We start from the raw sequence: 23,156 nt of genomic DNA on the forward strand, positions 1-23,156 counted from the left end.
ATTAAAACAGAAGAAAGAGTGAACCAGTGGTGTCAATTTGAACCATAAGAAATTAAAGCACGCAGAATGGACTAGACACTAGACGAACAGAAGGAAGGAAATAGTAAAGATCAAAATGCAAAACAAAAACTAAATGATTAAAGAAACCCCAAACTGACCCTTTGAGAAGATCAATAGTCAAAATTACTAATAACATCAGAGTTGCTATTGATATTTAAAACAAAAGTCAGCAAGCTAAGTAGCATTTGGCTTAATGCAGCCTGCAGCTTGTTCTCTAGTGTATTGGAGCACAGCCGCACCCATTTATGTTCGTGTTGCCTGTCGCTGCCTTGCCGCTGTACTGCGGGGTATGGGCACGACCTGCCTGGGTGCCTCCAGGGCTTCTCATCAGGGGGCCCAGACCGCTTCTACTGCCTTGAGGCCTATAATGCCAAGAACAAAAGCTTCAAAGATCCTCTTCAAAGATCCTCCAAACCATGCCCGTAGCCCTGGAAATAAAGGGAAAGGCAAGGGTAAAGGGAAGGGCAAGGCAAAGTCTCAAATGTGCGAGCCAAGTGAACCGGAGACAGAAATCAAACTTCCGAAGCTTCGGACCTCGGATGCGTTTTCTGGCTGTGGGGTGGTGGAAGGGTTCCTCCAAGCAGGCGGCTCAGAAGCACTGTGGGCCCCTGCGGCCCAGGCGTTTCGGCCCAACAACCCTGGATCCCCGGTGTTCACGGAGGACTGCAACGTGCTGCGAAGCTTGCCCTGGCTGGGGCGGCAGCCAGCTCCCGTGGGCAGAAGCTGCCTCGGCCGGAGAGGTGGGGACGCGGCGCGGTGGGCCGCCCTGCCAAGGGTTTAGGGGCATGAGCCGCGTCACCTCTCGAACCTCCTCCAAGTTCAAGAACTCCCTGGTGGTTTCCTTTCTCAGCTACTGTGACTACTGCCGCCCCGCTGCTTCCTCTCGGAGAACGTCCGGAATCCTGTTTCCTTCCAGCGCTGCGTGGTCCTGAGGCTCAGTGTCCCCCGCCTCGTCCGCATGGGCTGTCAGCGGGCCTCTGGCGTGTCGCAGGCGGTCAGGTGGCGCGGCCCAGACTCGGAGGCGGGCCATCATCCTGGCTGCGGCACCCGGAGAAGCTTCCCTTGTCCCCAGGGCCGCGGCGCGTGTTCGCGCCCCGGGCCTGCCAGCTGAGTGTCGTGGTGGATGACAGAAGGTTTGGCAGTAACGTAACCAGGTTCAGCTCGGGCCCGTTCCGAACCATCACAGTGCGGGACACGGTGTCTGACCTCCCTGAGGTCCGGATGGAGCTTCGGGACTCGAGATCCTGTACGTCGGGGAGCCTCAGTCCAGGTTCCAGAGGCAGCTCTGGGGCTCCCGGTACCAGCCCGTCCCCAGGGATCACATCCGTAAGGACAGGAGTGCCTTGGTGGCCGCCCGCATGCGGCACATCCCTCTGGCCCCAGGCTCAGACTGGCGTGACCTGCCGAATACTGGGGTGCACTCCCCGAGGGCACCACGGCCCGGAGGCTGCGGTACACGTACCACGACCAGAGACACAGCTGCAGCAGCACTGGGGCCGTCCGCGGGGTCTGCTCTTGCATGGAAGTGGGCAGAGCCTGTGACTCGGCGGCTACAAGGTTCAACACCCTCCCCCCTGGCGCTTGCCCCCCATGGGAACAGGCACAGATGTGGGATGGCTTCTTCAGCGCGACCGTCACCAACCCTGAGCCCGTGGGCAAGCAGGACCGCCTCTGAGCAAGCAGGAGTGTGCCCCTTCCTAGGGCTTCCGGGATACCCACCGGCTATTTGGCAACATCCTAGCTGAGCACCGGCAGGTGGGGAATGCTGTGCCACCGCCCTGGCCAGTCTCTGCATGGGAAAGGATATGCGGCGAAAGGGACCCTTTTGTCCTGTGCAGTCTAATGTGGTCCTGGGGGGAGCAGCTGAAGGAGCCTGTGATCACCAACGAGGACGTGGACACGCTGGTTGGCAGCCGTGCAGATGCCGCAGAAGCGCTGTCTCTGTTAGACAAGGGCCAACACCAGACCATCCTGTGCGTGCTGCACTGCGCAGTGAGCCTGCAGGCGGTGCCCGCGGACGTGCAGGGGGCCATCCTCGCCCGTGCCATCAAAGCCTTCACCAAGGTTGGAGAGAATTAGAGAACCTCTTAGTCTCTCAGGAGGACACAATTTCTACTATTTTCTTCAGATGTGGATGATGACCCAAAAGGCAGAGACATGACTTAAGAAATTGACAGATTTGGGAAATACATTCAAGGAGCAGAAAATTCTACAGGCCAGAAAACACACACAAGTCTACCCCAGCAAGTTACCATGCGGACATAAACCTGCTTTACTGGAGTGACGAGGCGATGGTGGTGGACTTCAAGGCCGTGCAGGGCCTTTGCCCTGCAATAGCAGAGTTGAGTAGTTGTAAAAGAATTAGGGTGCACAAAGCGTAAAATTATCTGGCAGTCTATAGAAAGCTTGCTAATCCGTGTGCTTAAGTAACAAGAAACATTATATACAAATTTGTGGCAACTTTACTAAAAACTTAGGTGGACTAGCCAAATTTCCAGAAAGGCATTAAACTAGTTTATCTCACTATAAGGTGAAGTTACCTGATCTTACTGCATTTTATGGAGATGTATTATTATGATTAATTATTATTATTATTCATGAAAGACACAGAGAGAGGCAGAGACACAGGCAGAGGGAGAAGCAGGATCCTCACAGAGAGCCCGATGTGCGACTCAATCCTAGGACCCCAGGATCATGTCCTGAGCCGAAGGCAGACACTCAACCACTGAGCCACCCAGGCATCTAGAAAATTTTGTATGGATTTTTATTATTTATTTATCACAGACCTATTCACAAGAGAACTTCTGAGTAGTTCAGCTCCATAATGAAAGGAATATTATCAACTCCATAAACATACACAGGCACACACACAATATGGTAGAACCCATTCTAATTTCTTTTTGGAGGTCAGCATTAGCCTGATACTGAAACAAGAGTTAAGACTGTACAACAAAGGAAGACTACAGACCATTGCCTCTCAAGCACATAGACATAAAAATTTTGAACATTTTATTTAGCAAATCTGATCCTGCAATGGAAAGAAAAGACAAATTGGGGTTTATCCCAGGAATGCGAATTTGGCCAATTTGAAAATCAATGTTACTCACCTTAGTAAATGCAGAGGTAATAGGTATCAAAACTCAATCATCCTTGATAAATTCTCAATATAGCACTAGAAGGAAAAATCTTCAACATGATATAAAGGACTTACATGGAAAAACCTAAGTTTGCATTGTACTTCATAGTGAAAAACTAAATGCCCTCCCTGTAAGAACAAGGCAAAGATTTTCCTTTTGTTCCTTATATTTGCATTGTCCCAATGGCCCCAGCTGTTGTAATAGAGGCAACACAAAGAAAAATGCATTGACATCAGAAAGAAATTAAAATGTATCCATTTGCAAGTGACATGATCTCCTGAGTACAAAATGCTGCCATTACACATATATATACACACACACAGAAATGTTGCTAGGGAAAGTAAAAAGTCTGTAGGATAAAAGGTCAATATGGAAATCTCAATGGTATCAGCAAACCACTGGAAACTAAAATTAAAAAAAAAAGCCATTTATCACCAAATGACAAAGTGCTTAGGGGTACATTTAAGAGAATATGTTCAAGAGTTGTACAACAAAATATTGCTGAAAAAGTAAGGTATATATAGATGGAGAGATACCCATATTCATGGCTTGAAAGACAATATCCTGAACATTTTAATTCTCCCTGAATTGATCCCCAGTTTCAGTAAAATCTATATCCATAGCCCAGCAATATTTTTTGAAGACATTGACAAACTGATTCTAAAATGAAGTAATAAAAATTATCAAAAATAACCAAAAGAATTTAGAAATATGTTGGAAGATCTACAATACTCAATTTCAAGATTCACTATAAATGTACAGCAATTTCAGCAGTTGTGCATTTGTTGAAGGATAGGCACAAACAGATCTATTTTTAGTTTGCTGTCTTCCTTGTGAAAGCTTAATCTGCTAAACACCTAAATCAGGTTAAAGATCTAATACTTCTGAACTGCCAGTACAGGGAATATAATTCTTCACTTGGAGGTGTCCTCGACAAGATATCTGCTCTAAAGCAGAGATAGCTTTGTGGAGATTTTTTTTCCCGGATAGTCCCCTCTCTCTCAGCGTTTTCACTTGCTTGCTTCACCAACTCCTACGCTGTACCTATTCTAGAATCACACACATGCTGTATCACTGAGAACTTGCCAGACCTGCCCTTCTTGATTTCAGTCATCATCCTGTAACTGCTCCTGGCCTAATTGAATTGTTTCTATACCACATTTTTTTCTGGAAAGATTTAGGTTTATGATCAGATTTTTCATAGTTTTCCTCTGTGGGGAATCTGGTTTGGTACCTCTGGCAGTGGCAGCTCATAAGTAGCGATCTTCTTGACATGGACACTGTGTAGTAACAGTGGTAGAGATTAATCCTCATTAGAATTAATGAGTGGGAATCCATCTCCTTTCATTTGTGGTGCTGAACGTGTTTCAAAGAGAGAATAGCTTCCACTTTCTCAGGAAAATGCTTTCAGATCAACCAACAGATGATGAGAGATCAATTTATCACCAATTGATAAGATGATTTATCTTGGCAATTGGAAAGAAAAGCCTAAGACATCCCAGGGTCTCTTCTGGCATATTCAGAGAACTTAATTTTTTTTTCTACTTTTACACAATTGCTTATACCCAGATCTTACAACATACATATATATTATTGACCTTACAAATTAAATATTATTGAATTGAATAAAACAGGGACTGTAACACATTTATGATCATCAATAGCTATAATAATCACACTTTATTTATGTATTATACATTGCAAATTTAAATAGGCAACAATAGTTACTTGAAATAGCCATATTCAACTTTAAGGAAATTTAATAGCTTAAAGTGTCTATGAATAATCATCAAAAGAAATATAAAAAATAGGGATCCCTGGGTGCTCAGCAGTTTGGCACCTGCCTTCGGCCCAGGGCATGATCCTGGAGTCCCAGGATCGAGTCTCCTGTCAGGCTCCCTGCATGGAGACTACTTCTCCCTCTGCCTGTCTCTCTCATGAATAAATAAATAAAATTCAAAAAAAAGAAAGAAATATAAAAAATAAATATCTCTTTCTAGCAACATGGTAGACAAGCTATCTACTAGCTCGGCTTCCACATCCTAATACAAACATCCAGAAATGTTCTATAAAATAGCTCCCAGTATGAAACTAGAAACCAGAGCTGTCAGCTGAAGCTATAGATGCAGGGGAGCCTCTGCCAATCTTAGTAATCAAAAGGCTTGCATTTTAATTCCACATCTTGGAATTCCATATTCCATTCGTATATGGAATGAAAGATGAGGCTTGAATTCTAAACAAAGTATTAAGTTGGGAATGAGCTTTTTGCACATCATTAGGGTCATTTAAAGCAATGATTTCTCACTTTCTTTCCATTCCACAGCATAATAAATACATACAAAATCACACTGGTATCAACAGATGTGGATGTTGGTACTGGCCTGTAACCCATTCCACATGATGGCACACTGATTGGGAACCTTAGTCTTACTGTACCACTTACTGAAGGATGAACTAAGAAAAATTGACTAGTAGGAAGATTATTCTGATTTACCTTTGCTGGAGGTTCGGGAAGAGAAACTCACTTGAGAGTTTATAACCAAAGACTATCTTCAGAGATTTAGGGCTCAAATTTATAAAAATGTTTCCTTAGAAGTTAGCACAGTGTGGCATTTGGTAGATGGAAGCACTCATTCTCCAAAAGGACATGCTCTCAACCCAAAATCTTCAAGGATTTTCCAAGATGAATAACCTCCAAATATGTTGACCGTAAATGCTATTGTAGCATGCAATACCATTTACATAAAGTTGAGAGTTTAAGAAACAATGCTATTTAATGTTCAATAAATATCTTCTAAAAGTATAATAGTTGTGCATGGACATTGCATAAAACAAACTGAGGATAATGTTTTATTGCAGGCAGAACTTTAGTGTGATCTGGAAATTAGAGGTACACAGGAGGTATTTGAGCCATATTGGTAATATTTAATTTCTTGGTTGTGTTGATAGTTATCCTGTATTTTTTCACTTTTATGTGCATTAAGTAACATTACAAAAATATTAGGCAATTTCACAGTGAGTGTTTCTTTCTCTTTCTATGGAAATCAAGGATAGCCTATCATACTGAAACCTAAATATTGCTAAGAGCCTTCAGAATCCAATACAGGATCTAGAAATTGAGTTTTCAAAAGCTTAAGAGAGCGGAATTTGTACAGTGAGGCATTAAATGGAATCACTGGTCATAAAACCAGGGCAAGAGACAATCAGGATTTCTTTGAAAAACTGTAGTGAAAACTATGAATACTCCAAAGTTAGGTAGACAGCAACTGAGAGAAGCAAAAGAATGGGTAAAAGACATGTTTTGCTTGTATTAAAAAAAAAAAAAAAAGTCGGGAGTTAGGAGGTTAGTAGCAAAATAAGAATAAGGGCAAAGCAAGGGGAAAAACACAATCAAAATTGCACCGTCAGTATGCAGCCCCCAAAATGATAGGGTTTGTCTTTTAGAAGGCTGTCTTGAACATCATGATGGAGAAACTAACTGGGTGTACTTGGCCAACGTGAAAAACCCTTCATCGTTACAAATTATTAGGTTCTGGAAGTTAAAACTGAGGGGACACTGGATGTCTAGTATGTAGTATGTGTTCTTAGAAATCTGAAAGGAAACTTTCTCAATGTAGACAAAAGCCATAAAAGGTGGGAAAGATGCCACCCAAGAAATAGCCACTTACCATGTCAAGTATAGCTTCAGACAACAAAATTCCTCTGCTGATTTAAGCAGAAAAGAAACTTGCTGCAAAACTGTTAGGTAGTTCACAGTTTCGCTAAAAAGCTGTAGAAATATAGGAGGCCTGACAGCAGCCAAAATTAACTATAACCAGGGAGCTTTGGGCCAATTCATTACTTCTGATGTAGTCCACTTGATGCCATAGCATCTTTGGAGCCAGTGCGCTCCACAAACTTTGAAATTTCCCTTACTCTGCCAAGAGCAGAAGATTTCTGAATAAATTATGTCAGACCAAGTTGATAATCATTCACCATTTAAAATAGAATTTCTTCCTTACTTGAAACTCATGGATCTTTACTGGAACAGTTAATAAGTATTGCTTTTCCAGTCTTGTTCTACATGACCTGAAAAATAAAGTCTGAGCTGAATCTGAATGCACCATTTGGAAACTTCATAAATTTTGTGTTTTAGTCAAGATTATTATGTTAATGTCAGAAGCCCAGATCATATTGGCTTGGCTTTAGGCGTAGCTAAATCTAGAGGTCTCAAATCTCATCAAGGTTTTTTTTTTTTTTCCTTCATCTTGAGACAGTTTTAGTTGTGTTTTAGACTTTTTCTCCTGCTGTAGATAGAGTACATCTTAACAGATGGGCAGTTAAGGACTATGGTTTTTGCAGCTGGGATCTATATTAACTTCTTTACCCCAGTGGGGATAAAAATATAAACCCTCTTAACAAAAAATTGTAGCAAGGGTCAGTGGTCCTGACACATCTTGGTGACGACTGGCCCTTTTTGAGCCAGAACAAAAACAAGGAAGCAAGGTAAGAGGATATAGTAATTCTATTAAGCTTGAACCACATTCAATGCCTGATGCCAAAGAGTTGAGTCAATTCAACCAAACTATGTTAGATCATCAGAAGAGAAGCGAAAATAAACTACATGTTAAAGGAGACCAGTGTGTTCCTATGAAAGCAGCAAATATAATAGATTCTTCTGGTCCACTAGGAAGAGAAACTGTCTAATGGTAAACCATCATCTCTCATTTCATGCACTAATCTGGTGAGTAGTTTGTGTAGAGAGTTATTTTCTGATGAGATCTTTAGGGTCATTGGATTCTTCCTTTCTCTGCCTTTGGTCTTTTACTAGATTCTTTAACTTCTTCCAAAACATGAATACATTTCAAATGATAAACATAAGCAATATTGGGTTTGGATTAAGGGATAGTATTTTGATTTTGCTATAGCTATTATCAGTATAGTTCTGTACGGTAAGCTTGATTAATTTGAACTTCAAACATCTTATTTTAAAAATTGCATGTAAGATGCAATCTATCTTCTAGTTCTCTTGGACCAAAGTAGATAACTTTCCTTCTCTTGTTTTTTCAAAACCCCTTAATTTGAAATCTCTATCTATACATTGACAGAGTTCATGAGTTCAGTGAAAGTTTTGTAATGTACTTATGTTTTATTTTCAAATGATTCAAATGATTTCAAAAATCATTATGAATATTCTCAGTAGCTTTTCCTTTGCTCCATATTATATTACATCGCCATCATATCTTCTTTGTGGTCATTTGATAAATATTTTTGAGTGTTTCCAAAGATGGTTTTACTTTGAATTTGAATAATCCTCTTCAAATGTATAGACTTGTTTACATCTGGTTTTTCAGTATCTGATAAAAATGAGAAAACAGTTTTCATATGGATTTCCCCATAGTATAACTGGAGAGAAGACTGACTATTATAACTTGGATTTCTTCCTTTTTTTTTAATATTTTTTTTTTATTTTTATTTATTTATGATAGTCACAGAGAGAGAGAGAGAGAGGCAGAGACACAGGCAGAGGGAGAAGCAGGCTCCATGCACCGGTAGCCTGATGTGGGATTCGATCCCGGGTCTCCAGGATCGCGCCCTGGGCCAAAGACAAGCGCCAAACCGCTGCGCCACCCAGGGATCCCTTGGATTTCTTCCTACTGTTCATCTTTAATACAGCCATATTTGAATAAGTTTCCTAAACAATAGCCTATGAGTTTTATAGGTACTTACGAGGTATAATTGATATGCGATAAATTGCATATACTTAAAGCATATGTGGTAAGATTTGACATAGGTACACACTGATAAAATCAAAACAATTAAGAGAGGAAGTGAACCCACAGTCCTCCAAAATTTCTCATGCTGCTTCATAATACCTTTCTTCTCCCCATCTCTAGGCAACCAATGAACTGTTTCTGTCCTTTGCTACATTTTATAAAAACCTATATAAATAGATTCATGCTGTGTGTCTTCTTTTACCATATTCATGCATGTTCTTATGTATATCAACTGTTTATTTTCTATTGCTCAGTAGACGTTCATGTAAATATATGGAAAAATTTGTTGATCTAATCACAGAATGAAAATTTGTGTGGTTTTCAGCGTTTATTAGTAATAATTCTGTAGGAGTGCCTGGGTGGCCCTGTTGGTCATGTCTGACTGTTGATTTCACCTCAGTCATGATCTCAGGGTCATGGGATTGAGCACCATGTCGAGTTCTGGGCTCAGCACAGTGTCTGTGCTTGTCCCTCTCCCTCTGCTTCCTCACTCTCTCTCTTTCAAATAAATAAATAAAATCTTAAAAAAAAAAAAAAAAGAAGAAACTTGTAATCACCACTTGGTCCTTGGTGTATTAATTTTTGTATGGTTATATGTTCTTTTCTCTTTAGTAAATACCTGGAAGTGGAACAGCTGGCTTATATGGTAGGTGCATGTTGAATTTGTAAGAAGCTATTAAAGGGGCACCTCAGTGGCTCAGTCGGTTAAGCAGCTAAATCTTGATTTTGGCTCCAGTCCTGATCTTGGTCGTGGGATCAAGCCATGCATTGAGCCCTGTGTCAGGCTCTGTGCTCAGCAGGGAGTCTGCTTAAGATTTTCTCTCTCCCTCTTCCTCTGCCCCTCCCCCTGCTCACACTCTTTCTCTCTCAATAAATGAAATCTTCTTTTTTTAAGTGCTCTTAAATTGTTACACCAAGTGGTTGTAACATTTTACAATGCCGACACCCGTGTATGAGGGTTCTAGTCTTTCCACATCCTTACCAACACTTGCTATTGTCAGTTGTTATTTTTGTTTTGTTTTGTTTTAATTTTAGGCAATATAGAAGGTGTGGTGTAGTATATTATTGTGAATTTAACTTATATTTGCTTAACGACTACTAATGTTGAATATCTTTTCATGTACTTTTTGCCATCTGTGTATATTCTCTGGTGAAGTATCTGTTCAAATAATGTCCACTTTTACTTTAGGTTGTTGTGTTATTCTTGATGTGTTAGCATTCTTTATGTAGTTTGGATACAATTCTTTTATTAGACATGTAACTTGGAAATTTTTTTCTCCTAGATGGTGGTTTGCTTTTTCATTTTATTTAACTCTATGTTATAAAAGTTAAAAGAATTAAAAATTTTTATGAAACTTAAATTACCAATTTACTCCTTTCATAGATTATTGTATTGTTGTATCTAAGAAATCTTTGCAAACTGAATTTCAAAGATTTTTTTTTCCTTCTATGCATCCAGAGATCTTTTAGTTCTAGATTTTACACTTGAGTATAGGATCCATTTTAATTTTTATGTCTTGTGCAAGATAGGGAGCAGAGTTTATTCTTCTGCATATGAATATACAAATTTTATAGCAATATTTGTGAAAAACATTGCATTTGAGTCTTTGTAAAAAATCACTCGTGTATATGCATCGTTCTGTTTTTGGAATTCCTATCTTGTTTCACTGGATACACTTATCTATGTTGATGCCAGTAAGCTACTTCTACATTACTGTAACTTTTCAGATTTTGTAGTCTGAATAGTATTTTACAGTTTAGTTTTTTTAGAATTGTTTTGGCTAATTCTAATTCTTTTAGCATTTTCATATGAATTATAGAATTACCTTGTCAATTTCTACAAAAATCCCATTGGGATTTTTATTGAGATTGCATTGCATCTATAGATTAGTTTTGGGAGAGTTGACATCCTAACAACATTGAGTTATCAGACTAAAAAAAAAAAATTGTATATTTCTGTTTTTATTTCGGTATTTTAAATTTATCTCAACAATGTTTTACAGTTTTTTGATGTAGAAGTCATATACCTTTTGTCAGATTAATCCCAAGAATCTCATAATTTGGATGCTACTGTTTCTAAAATTTCAATTTTCAATTGTTCATTGCTAGTATATGGAAATACAGTTTTTTTTCCTATCCTTCACATTTATTAATCCACTTAATACTTGCAGTAGCTTTTTATAGATGGCACCAGATTTTCTACATAGTCACACATGTACATTAAACATATAAATAAAGATAGTTTTACTTCCTTTTCAATCTGTTTATGTTTCAGTGACTTAATGCACTACTTAAAATGCTCAGTTCAAAGTTAGGCATAGTACTAGAAATTCTTTCTCTTGATCTTAGGAAGTGAGCATAGCTTCTCACCATTAATTATAATGTTATAGATTTATTATAGCTTTCCTTTGTCATGTGGAATAAGTTCCCTTTTATTCCTACTTTGAAGTTTTTATCAGGAATGGATATTGGATCTTTTCAAAGTCTTTGCTGAGTTTAAGATTATCATGTTGGGTTTTTTTCAAGTTTGTAAATAGTATTGATTTAGCTTTAAACATAAAACCAAACTAGTGTTCCTGGTCATAATTTTGTGTGTGTGTATGCACGTGTGTGTGTGTTTGGAAAGAAAGCATGAGAGTGCAGGGGAGTGACAAGGAGGAGTAGAGGGAGAGAGAGAATCTTAAGCAGGCTCCAAGCCCAGTGCAGAGCCTGATGTGGGGCTTGATCTCACGACCCCAAGATTATGACCTCAGCTGAAATCAAGATTTGAAAAAACAAAAAACGAAAAACAAAATGAAATCAAGAGTTGGGTGCTTACCTGACTGAGTCACCACCCATGTGTCCCAATGATGGATATTTTTAAAAACATTTAATTTTTTAAAATTTGATTATATATATAATTTTTACTTCTGTATTCAGGAGGAGTAATGGTGAATAGTTTCCTTTATAATATCTAGTTTTGGACCTATAAAACATATTGGGAGGCATTCATTCCATATTTTTCCACTTAGGTTTTATAGAATCACCAGTTGAAATCTTATGGGCCTATCACTTTCCTTGAGGAAAAGGTTTTTTAAATTACAAACTCATATTCTGTAACACAGCTCTTCAAGTTTTTTTGTTTTTGAAGGAATTTGTCAGTGTCAAGTCATTGGAGTTGAATATATTGGCACACAATTATTCATAATATTCTCTTTGTTCTCAATTTTTGTAGAACATGATCTGTAGTTACATTTTCCTTTAACCTTGGTAGTTGAATCTAATCTTTCCTTTGTTCCTGGCCAGTTTGACTAGAGTTATAACAGATTCTCTAAGAGCCAGTTTGGAACACATGGCTTTTGTTCTATATTTGTAAAAATGTATCTGCTCTGATCATTAATATTTCCTTTTCTCTATTTATTTTGAGTTTGATTTGCTATTTTTCTAGTTGCTTAAAATGAAACTTGAGGTCATGAATTTGGAATTTTTTCTAATATAATTTCATTTTTGGAGTTTCTTCCTATGTATAGCTTCAGTGGCACTCCATTTATTGTTACGTTTTGTGCTTTCATTTACATTCAGTTCAAAATACTAACTTCGATTTTGCTTTGACCCAAGTATTAGTACTGTTATTTAATTTCTATTTACTTAAGCATTTTCCAGAGCTCCTTAATAATGTGTAATTATTTTGTGGTGAGAGAACATATTTTATATGAATTGAAAACTTTTATTTACTTTAAATATTTTATTTATTTATTTATTTGATACAAAGAGAGAGAGAGAAAATGTGCATAAGCAGGGAGCAGCAGGCAGAAGGAGAGGTAGAAGCAGCTTCTCCACTGAGCAGGGAGCTGCATGGGGGCCTCCAGCCCAGGACCCTGAGATCATGACCTGAGCTGAAGGTAGATGCTTGACTGACTGATCCATGCAGGCACCCTGAATTAAAAACTTTTAAAATTTGAGACTTACGTTAAAGTCCAGAATATGGTCTATCTCAGTAGATGTTCCATGTGCTTAAAAAGAATGCAGATATTCTGCTGCTGAGTAGATTGCTCTAAAATCATCAATTTGGGCAGGTTAAGTTGATGTGTTATTGAGATGTTATTCAAGTCTACAGTACAGTCAAAGATTTTCTGTCAGTTGCTCAGGGAGTGCTATTAAAATTCAACTATAGTTGTGGAAGTGTCTATTTCTCTTTGCAGTTCTATCAGTTTTTTTGTATTGTGTATTTTGAAGATCTGTTATGTACATAAAGTTTAGGATTTTTACATTTTGATGAATTGACTAATTTATGAAAAGACCGACCTTTTGGGTTATATTCTTCTGGAATCTACTTTGCTTATTTATGTAGTTATAGCAGGTTGATTTTGATGAGTTTAGAATGGTTTATCATGTCTGTCCTTTGACTTTTTACCTACTTAGATACTAATACTAAGACTGTTTTTTTTTTTTTTTTCCAAGCAGGAAAAAGTTATGACATGCCTTTTTATCTAATCTAACAAGCTCTGTCTTTTCATTGTAGTGCCCATCATTTACATGTATTATGATTGACAAGGTTGACCTGGTCTATCTGGCTCCATGTGGCTTTTGTAGTGTGTTGAAGTTGAAAATGGTGCCTGTGATCTTCATGTCACCACCCTACTTTCCCCCCAGCCCACACTTTCTGCTTCTTGATCCTCTGCCTCCAACCCCAACCTTTCCCCCACATGCACCTTGATAAATAGCATTTGGGAAATGTGAGAAATAACTCCATGTTTTCTGAATGTTCAGTTGGGAGGGACTTGATATCATTAATTAATAGAGAGTATGAATGGGAATTGAGATGAGAAGATAAGGTCAGGTGCCTTTTGAGAAAGTCAAAAGCAAATACCAAGCCGATAGCATAATAAACGGGTCTCTGCCCACCTCATGCCACCAGTCACAACCCCTAATTGTGACAGCTAAAATGTCTCCAGTCATTGCCAAATGTCCCTTGGAGCAAAAACACTCCTACTTGAGAACCATTGGATTAGAGTAATAAAGAGGAAAAAATCCCTTTTAATATTCTTAAAGTATATTGCTTCTGTTGTTAAAATGAAGACCCTTTCTGAAGTTTCTCCAAGCAGACAAAACCATGAAGCCACTTAAGTCAAATTTTATCTAGCTGTTTTTCATGAATATAAACAAAACTTAGGTTATTTTCTGCAAGTGCCTCTGATAATCACAGAATGAGTCATCTACCTAAAATGGTTTAATTATTTTTAACCAATCCCTCTGCCATCTGGGAAATCCACTGTTAAGAACCAACCACTGTGAAGGGGTAAACGACTTCCTCACTTTTCACTTTATAAGTCCCTCTGTAACTTCATGATTCTGAGTTTCATGCCAGTTTCAGGTTTGAAGTCTGTTTCAAGTTTGTTCACTAAGTAAAACACTCCTCAAATAAATCTCTTTGCACCTTTATTTACAGTAAGATTTTAAAGTATATATGTTTCTGCAAAATCTTTTAAATTCTTTATTGTGCATAAAGTCTCTTTTCAGAGACTATTCTCTGAATTCTATTCTCCAGTGTATATTTTGTTTCTATTAATCTTTAATTTAGTAGAAATTCATACATAATTATCAATACTTGGGACAAAATGACTATACTATTCTTTCCTTATCTGAGCCTTAAATCTGTTCATATTCTTTAAGGATAATGAAAGTGACAGTTATTCCTCAGAATAATTTGGATAGTCTTGGAAAATCCCATTTTACATGAGGTACATAAATCGGTTCAAAACATTTTTCTGTGTTGCTTTAGTTGAAATGCTCTGATCATTATTAAACATAGAAAGCTCTTCAGAAATACCTGAACCACCTACTATAATTAAAAATGTGGTATATTTCTTAATTTTTAAATGGTGCTAGACAGATTTATAAATGATGATTTCAATAGGCAATTCCAAATTTATTATGTAATAGAAAACCCTCAATTATAATGTTAATGGTCTAGAAATATATTTATCAATTCATTATAAAATTAGTATTGTAGAAGAGAAAGGTAAAATACATTGTCTTGATTTATAAAACTTAGTAGTAAACTGTTCTTCGGCAGTATAGAGTTTTTTGTTCAAAAATAGCCCAATACCTTGAGATTATTTCAGTGATGTTTTCATATCAGTTTAAATTGTATGTGACATATCATTAATGTAAATATTCCTAACCACTGAAGAAATCTCTCTAGTACTTACATTATTCATCTTTTTCTTTTCCTATGTGGGGTGTGACCAAATATTATAAAATATCTTTGGTTCTATGAATTTTTTCTATTAACTAAGTTGTCCCGTGAATTGGTATAAAGTTGTTTGTAATAATCTTTTCTTCTTTAAATAATTGCTTGTATCTATTATCTACTTTGTAACAAATCACCCTAAAACTTAGCATCTTAAAATGACCCCCTTATATTCTGTTTCTGGAAGTTGGGAATCAGGGCCTGGCTTAGCTTCATCCTTTTAGCATCCATCCTCTTCATCTTCATCCTCATCAGTAATCCTCTTCATCCTCTTTGCCCTCACATTTGAAGTATCAACCAGAGCAAAGTCCTCTCAAATTTCCACTGTGGCAGAAACAACTCACAAGGTGTCTCAGCAGTTGTAGGGAGGAGTCAGATCTAGCATCTTTGTTTGCACTGCAGGGCTTTTCTCCAACATGGCAGCTGGTTTCACCCACTTGAGCCAGATATGAAATCAAAAGAGAATCAGCAAGGGAGTGTTACAGAGATGTAAATGACACCCATTGTAACTTAATTACATTTGTGACTTTTCAGGAGTGTCATTGTGTTTCGTATGTTACAAACTGGTCACTAGATCCAGCCACGCTCAAGAAGGAGTTCTATAAAAGTGTGAATACCAGGGGCACAGATCACTAGGGGTCACCTTAGAAGTTTGCCTACTTCTTTGCCAATGTAATTTTTTATGTTTCTCTTGGTTTGGGAGAGACCATGAAGAGCTGAATTTCTCACTGAAACCTTCCATGAGTCTGCCCCCTACTAGTCCTTCATGATTTTCCCCCAATAGCCAAACTACCTAACCAATGGCTGCTAACTCCCAAGAACAATTCTTTCCACTTCTGAGTTTTTTTGAACAACTATGCCCCAAACAGTTGATTTCTCTTGCTAAAAACCATAAAATTCTGTCCTTCTACCCCATAGTTGGGAACTCCTGTAGAGAGGAATATAGGTCTATGTTTAATGCTATGGTTGATTTTTTTTTAAGATGTTTTATTTATTTATTAGACAAGAGTGTGTGTGTGTGTGCATGAGCAGGGGGGAGGGGCAGGGAGAGAGGGAGAAGCAGACTCCCCACTGAGCAGGAAGCATCACGTGAGACTCCATCCCAGGATCCTGGGATCATGGCCTGAACCAAAGGCAGCCACTTAGCAGACTAAGCCACTCAGGTACACTTGTGGTTGGTTTTCTCTCATAGTTTATTTGTACATGGTCTGTCCTTGGTCAGTATTAATCCGTGATTGTCAGTTTTGGTAATACTTTTTAGTTTTGGTGGTCACTTGTACTTTGTTTCTATTTTATTTTTATTCTTTGTATTTCGTGGGAAACTTTTTTTTTCTTTTTAACTTTTTGAGCTGGAGGTTGTCAGATCAAGTCCTATGAGGAGCAGATATCAAGATGGAATTACGTGTGTATAATGTATCCTGAAGAAATGCTTCAGAAGGTTAAGTGAAAAGAATCAGGATCAAGTGAATTCTTTTCAATTCTTTTCACTTGATCAATTCACTTGATCAATTCTTTTCACTTGAAAGAATCCGAGCCTTCAGACCACAATGTGGTGTGGCCCCTGTGAAATGAGAGTGGGCAAGAAGGAGGATTTGAGAGGAAGAGCTTACAGCCGAAGTACAGCTCTAACAAAATCTCAGGCAGGACAGTAGGTTGCCCAATAAAGAAGTCTCCTATTGAGACAGGATGGTCCAAGTCCTTGTACCACTGCCACAATCAGTTATTGGTTTAATGAAGATCAGGAAAAGTGTGGACTTGAAGTGAACACCGCAGCAGAGACGATCATGGCAAACGAAGCTTTCCATGAGGCACCGTCTCCTTGGCAGGTACCTCTTCACAGTAGTTATATGTGAAGAGCAGCATGAGTGGTACACCTCCAATGATGCCACAATCCATCCCACACATTTTCAATATGCATTGCCCCCATATTTCCCAGAGGCCCTTTTTCCTGAGGAAGATAGTAGAGTTTGGATGGAGGACCTAAGTCCCATCACTGCAGCTGGTCATGAAGAAGTGTCTCTTTCTTCTATCCTACATTTTACATGGCTTCACCCTCCTTGATCACCTCTGGAGTTATTGATGGCTTACTTGATGATCTGACCTAAATTCTCATTCATAAAGAAAATGAGAAGGCCTTAGAAATGATACCGTTCTCAGACCCGGACTGTTGCATGGTCCATTCCCTGTAGAATTGAACTAGTGAGCACCAAGCAGCGTTAAAATGGATTTCCTGAGACACACAGGCATCTCTCCTTGCCTCCATGGTGTCAAAGCTGCACTACCTTCTGCTGATGAGACTAAATTACCCCCGCCAGTCGCTGTGGGGCTAAGCTGCCTGTGCAGGATGAAGGGGACCACTGAAGTAAGTGGGTAGAGCTTCAGGACTGACATCTGTGAGATGAGAGGGGAAGGAAGCAGGACTGGGCAGGATTTGTCTCAGGCCCGTAAATGGAGAGAGCTCCAAAGTCACGATTGCCTGTTGGAGTTGCTTCTTGCTGTGAAGGAATGAGCTGGGAAGGGACGGCCAGCGCTCGTACCCCTGCTGTGTTCAGTTATTGTCTGTGAGATCGTGGGGATAATATACCCTTGGCATAACACAATGGATGTGACAGATCCAACATTACAGTATCTGCAGTCTGTCCAGCCACTCCCCCCTTCCTGCAGATTCGTGTGAAGAAGATCAGAACTGCACAATCCAACGCCACCTGAGGTTCACATCCATCAGGTGTCAAGTGTTTGTTCTTCTTAAGCAGGGGCCTTTATGGTGTTCACCTACCCCTATGTACTTGGTTGGTTGCATCTCATCCATTTTGAAAGATAGTTTTTTTTTTTTTATTATTATCCTTCATGTGTATTTTCTAATATTAAGACATCTCTAAATATTTAGAAGAATTTATATTTGTACTAAAAGTTTTATTTCTCTAGGATTCATTTCTAAATTACATATATATACATATATAATTTTTAAAGATTTTATTTATTTATTTATTCATGAAAGACACACACACACACACAGAGGCAGAGACATAGGCAGAGGGAAAAGCAGGCTCCATGCAGGGAGCCCAATGTGGGACTCGATCCTGGGACTCCAGGATCATGCCCTGGGCCAAAGGCAGATGCTCAATCACTGAGCTGCCCAGGCATCCCTAAATTACATTAATTAATTATTATATATATATATATTAGAGAGTACATTCAATATGATTCTGATTGTTGAATATGTATAGGGACTTGAGTGTTAAATATATGCGAGAAAATTACTTTTACATGTGTTTTTTTTTTTAATGAATTGTTGGCTTTACATTCTGTACATAGGATACACAAGCTGTTAATTTTATTCTTGAAACTCATATACTTAATTTTTTTTTCTTTTTGATCTCTCAATTGTTGAAGGACTTGCCCTTAATTCTTCCCTAGGAAGAGGATTTAAAGGTCTTCTGTTAAATTTATTAACTTCAAATTACATAAAACCTGAACCATCATGTTACATATGTAAAAGCTCTAAAGTATTCTATTTATAGGGTGAACTAAACATTTTAATACTATGTAAAGATAGTAATGTAATAATTCTTTATTTGAATGCATTTTGTCTGACATTGCCATATTTAGATTGTTATTTTTTAAACCAGCTTTTGTAGTTCTTATACTTAGGATATATTGGTGGTAAATTTGCTCATGTTAAATTTTCAGTATGAAAAATTATTTTCTCTCAGTGCTTTAAAGATATTTTTTCACTGTCTGCTACCTTCAACTTCTGCTGATTAGTTCTCTTTGTTTGTTGTAGTTTGCTTCCTGTTGGTTTTATCTTCTCTTTGTCTTAATTGTAGAACAATTTCATGATAACATAGCTAGTTGTAGGTTTATTTCTATCGTGTATGGCACCTGTGTAGCTTTTGAAACTAATGGATTCTAGGAAATACTTTGAGATTTAATCAAATATACTGTCTTTTGTTATCTAATCTACTACCATCTTCTGGAACTCTGATGTCACACTTTTAGTTGTAGTTTAATCTTACTGAATTCTCCTATTTTAGGTATCTATTAGATGCATTCTGGGTAACATCTTCAATTGTATTTTTGACTTAACTACTGCTCTCTATGATAGTACCTAACTAATCTAATGTTTAAACCATTACATACTAACTTCAACTTGACGCTCACAAAAACCACACATACCCCTACTACTTCTGGAAAATTTCCTGAAATTATATTTGCTTGATCTTAAAATGATATGTCTTTTGATAGCTTATTGTTCCTTAGTCATTGTTTTTTATCTTTTATATTAAAAATGAATTAAGACTTATTTTACATTATATTTTATATACATACAAAATCTTTGGTCTTTGTTTAAGTCTACTTATGGGACTTATTTCTGCTGACAGATTTTGAAGACTTATTTCCTACTCACTGATTTACTGCTGGCTTTTATATTTCTCAGCTCATGTTCATATTTTTAATTTTGTCTTTGGAAACTATTTGAGTCCTGACTTGAGGGTGCTTTTATTCCAGAAATGTGTTTACTGTGTGTTCTATTAACTGTTGACAGTATTACCAGCACAAGAAACTTAAAATTTTCTTGGTGTTTATAAGCCTAACAGTATTTTAAATTCAAATACAAAATTCACGTGAGAGATGGTTTAAAATTTTCAGGTGAGCATTAATTTTTTTTTAAACTTTAATCCATAGCCAGTCCTGGTGGCTGTTTGTTGTTTGTTCATTTGGGATATATTCCTGTTTCCTCACTTTCTCCAAATCTGCTTCTATGGTTAGGAAAGGCACTACATTTCCTGCCCTGGGAAGTAGTGGCCTTGTGAAGAAGAGGTTCTGCAGTGCCTTGTAGTGCAATGTCCCCTGTTCACCAGAACCTGGGGCATCAGGGGTGTCTCCTCTGTGTGTTGCACACACCCTACTGTTGAGACTGAAGCATGTTTGCCTTTAATGCAGTCATTGGTGGTGGCTGTCTGTATAATTGGGTAGGGTTTGGTCACTGTGCTGTTAGTGGGCCAGTTTTGGGTGACTAGAGTTTGAACTGAGTCAGACCAGGCATAGCTGGGGTCACACCAATCACTGGTTACTCTCTATTGTTCCCTGAAAGACTTTCATTGGTGGGTGGAGCCTGTAGTCAGACCAGATGTCTACTTCAGCTGGTACTGGGACCATAGTGGGTCTGGTATGTCTGATTATCTTCCCCTCTTCCCAGGGCAGCAGTCACTTGGGAGTGATGCTGGCCACGGTAGGGGATGCTTGCATGATGCCATACTTATGGAGCTGCTTTGGATGAACTTCTGCCAAGAGTGTGTTTGCAGGAGAATGCAAAATGGATATGTGCTGTTAGCAAGTTTTGCACTGCTGTGGAGGAGACCTGAGGTACCTCGGAAACTTTTATGGGTGGGAGGTCTGTAGGAGAAAGCAGGGGTGGGTTTTAAGGTGTTAATTTTTGTGTGTGTGGATCTGCTGGATAGGGGAGAACCTGTAGCCATTTTGGAGAACTGCCAAGGGTGGCTTTGACAGGCAAGACCTCAGGAGTAAGCTAGGGCAGGTGATGGGGCACTGTTAGCCAGCTGGGTGGAGAATGTTCATGCTAGTTCCTGCAGGTGTTTATACATCTAGGCTGGAAAGTTGGGGAGGGAAATAGGCCATGTCAGCCCTCTTATTCTTGGAGAATTTTCTAAAGATCCCTCCAGCACTTGTTGGGAGATTAGTAAATAAATCTTCCTGTATACCTCATATATTTTATAATCTGCGGCTTCTATGTTGTACCTCAGTGGGGCTATTTGTTATGCTGTCTCTCTAAGGGTGGAGGCTCTGTCTCCTATTGCCCTCTGACTTTCCCAGAGCCTAGCTGCTAATTTTTAAAGTTCCAGGTGTTAAATACTACTGATTATAAAAACAAAACAAAACAAAGAACCCCAACCTGGCAGCGTTAAGGCCCTTTGGTTTTCAAAGCCAAATATTGCAGGGATTTGTCTTCCGGTGCCTTGGAAACTTTGGGGTGCCTGCGATGGAGTCTGCTCCTCTCTGTCCCTATGGTCTCTCCCTCCCAAGACAGTCTGGTCAGTTTGTTCCCTACCTGCCTCTTTGCCCTTTCTACCATTTTCTATGTGGCCTCTTCTCTATGATGAACTAGGGAGTCTGTTCCACCAATCTTCAGGTAATTTTCTAGGTTATTTACACTGATGTGAGCGCTAACTAGATGTATTTGTGGGAGGAGCTGAGCTTAGGATTCTCCTACTCCACTATCTTCCTCAGAAGTCCCCTAGGATTTTAGAACAAAAATTTATCAACTCTACATAACCTTTTAGCTACTGTCCCAATTTTCTGCTTCTTTTCAGTAAAACTTATTTTTTTTTTTAATTGTCTTGATGAGGATCTATTTTGGTATCTCCCCTCCCCCCCTTCAGGTCCATCCAACATACCAGGTAAGTTGCCATGAACTTCACTCCCTGGGCACTGTTTTGCCAAATGACAGCAAGTATATTGTGATATATAACAAAAATATCCTTGTCTTAGTTTGCTTAAACCCTTGTTTGATAGCTCCTTCCTAATTGGGATTACTGTTTTGGTTTCTGTAACACCAGCCAGCTCAAGTTTTTATTTATACATGCAATTTATAAGACTAATTAAGTGTTAGGTACTGTTCTAAGTGCTGAAGAGATGCCAAGGAACAAAATACGTGCACAAATACATATACACACGTGTATGTGCACTTAAAGAAGTAAATTTTTACCATGTTAACCATTTTAAGTGTACAGTACAATGGAATTAAATACATTCATAATGTGCTACCATCACCACTATCTCCAGAATTATTTTTTCAACTTGAAAACTCAAATTCTATACCCATTAGACAATAACTTCCCAGTCTCTTCTCCAGCCCCAGGCAACCACCATTCTCCTTTCTGTCTCTGTGGTTTAGCCTATTTTAAGTACCTCATACAATTGGAACCATGCAGTATTTATCTTTCTCTGACAGGCTTCTATTACTTAGCATAATGTCTTCAGGTTCATCCATGTTATAGCATATGTCAGAATGTCCTTTCTGTTTAAGGCTAATATTCCTTGCTGGTGATACCTTATTGTAGTTTTGGTTTGCATTTTCATAATGATGAATGAATGAGCACCTTTTCATGTATTTATTGGCCAAATTTTATTTGTTCTTTGGAGAAATGTCTATTCGAGTCCTTTACCAATTCTTAAATTGGGTTGTCTATCACTGTTGAGATTTAGGAATTCTCTATATTTGAGTGTTCATCCTTTATCAGACATGTGATTTACAAACACTTTCTCCCATTCTGTGTATTGTCTTTTCATTCCATTGATAGAAAAAAATGCACAATTAAAAAACAAAATTCACAAAGTCCAATTACTTCTGTTAATTGCACCGTTAATGTCCAATTCATGAAATCTATGCTAGATCCAGTGTTGTAAAGATTTTTGCCTCTTGTTTTCTCAGAATTTCATAATTATAGGTCTTAAATTTAGGTCTTTGGCTCATTTTGAGTTGATTTTTTATATAGTGTTAGGTAAGGGTTCAACTTGATTCTTTTGAATGTGGGTATCCAATTTCCCAGCACTGTGTATTAAATAGTATCCTCTCACCATTGAAAGGTCTTGGCATCTTTGTCAAAAACCATTTGACAGTATATGCAAAGATTTATTGCTGTGTTTTCTATTTCATTGCTCTCTAGGTCTTTCTTCCTGTACCACATTGTTTTGATAACAGTATCTTTGTGCTGTGCATGGCCCCCTAGGCCAGGTCTGAGAGGTGGAGAATGGGGAGATGCTGCCTTATTAAGACCAAAAATTGACCAAAATTAGCTGCAATTTGCTGCGCAAACTTCCTCTAGGAGTTGCAAGCCTTGAGTAGCCTGCAGAGTTCCAAAATAGTTGCAGGTGTGAGATTTTGCCAGTGTAATTGTTTTCTGACAGAGGAGACAGATTCCTGGTGCTTCCTACTGACCAGCTACTCAG

At 38.5% G+C, this 23,156-nt stretch overlaps 1 pseudogene; it reads left to right on the forward strand.

Moving 5' to 3' along the window:
- Nucleotides 1-253: 253 nt before the first annotated feature.
- LOC140599540 (DNA (cytosine-5)-methyltransferase 1 pseudogene) lies at nt 254-1,602 on the forward strand (annotated as a pseudogene).
- The last annotated feature ends 21,554 nt before the right edge of the window (nt 1,603-23,156 follow it).

Source organism: Vulpes vulpes, chromosome 7 (genome assembly GCF_048418805.1).
Source record: "Vulpes vulpes isolate BD-2025 chromosome 7, VulVul3, whole genome shotgun sequence".
In the NCBI taxonomy this organism is placed as follows: domain Eukaryota; kingdom Metazoa; phylum Chordata; class Mammalia; order Carnivora; family Canidae; genus Vulpes; species Vulpes vulpes.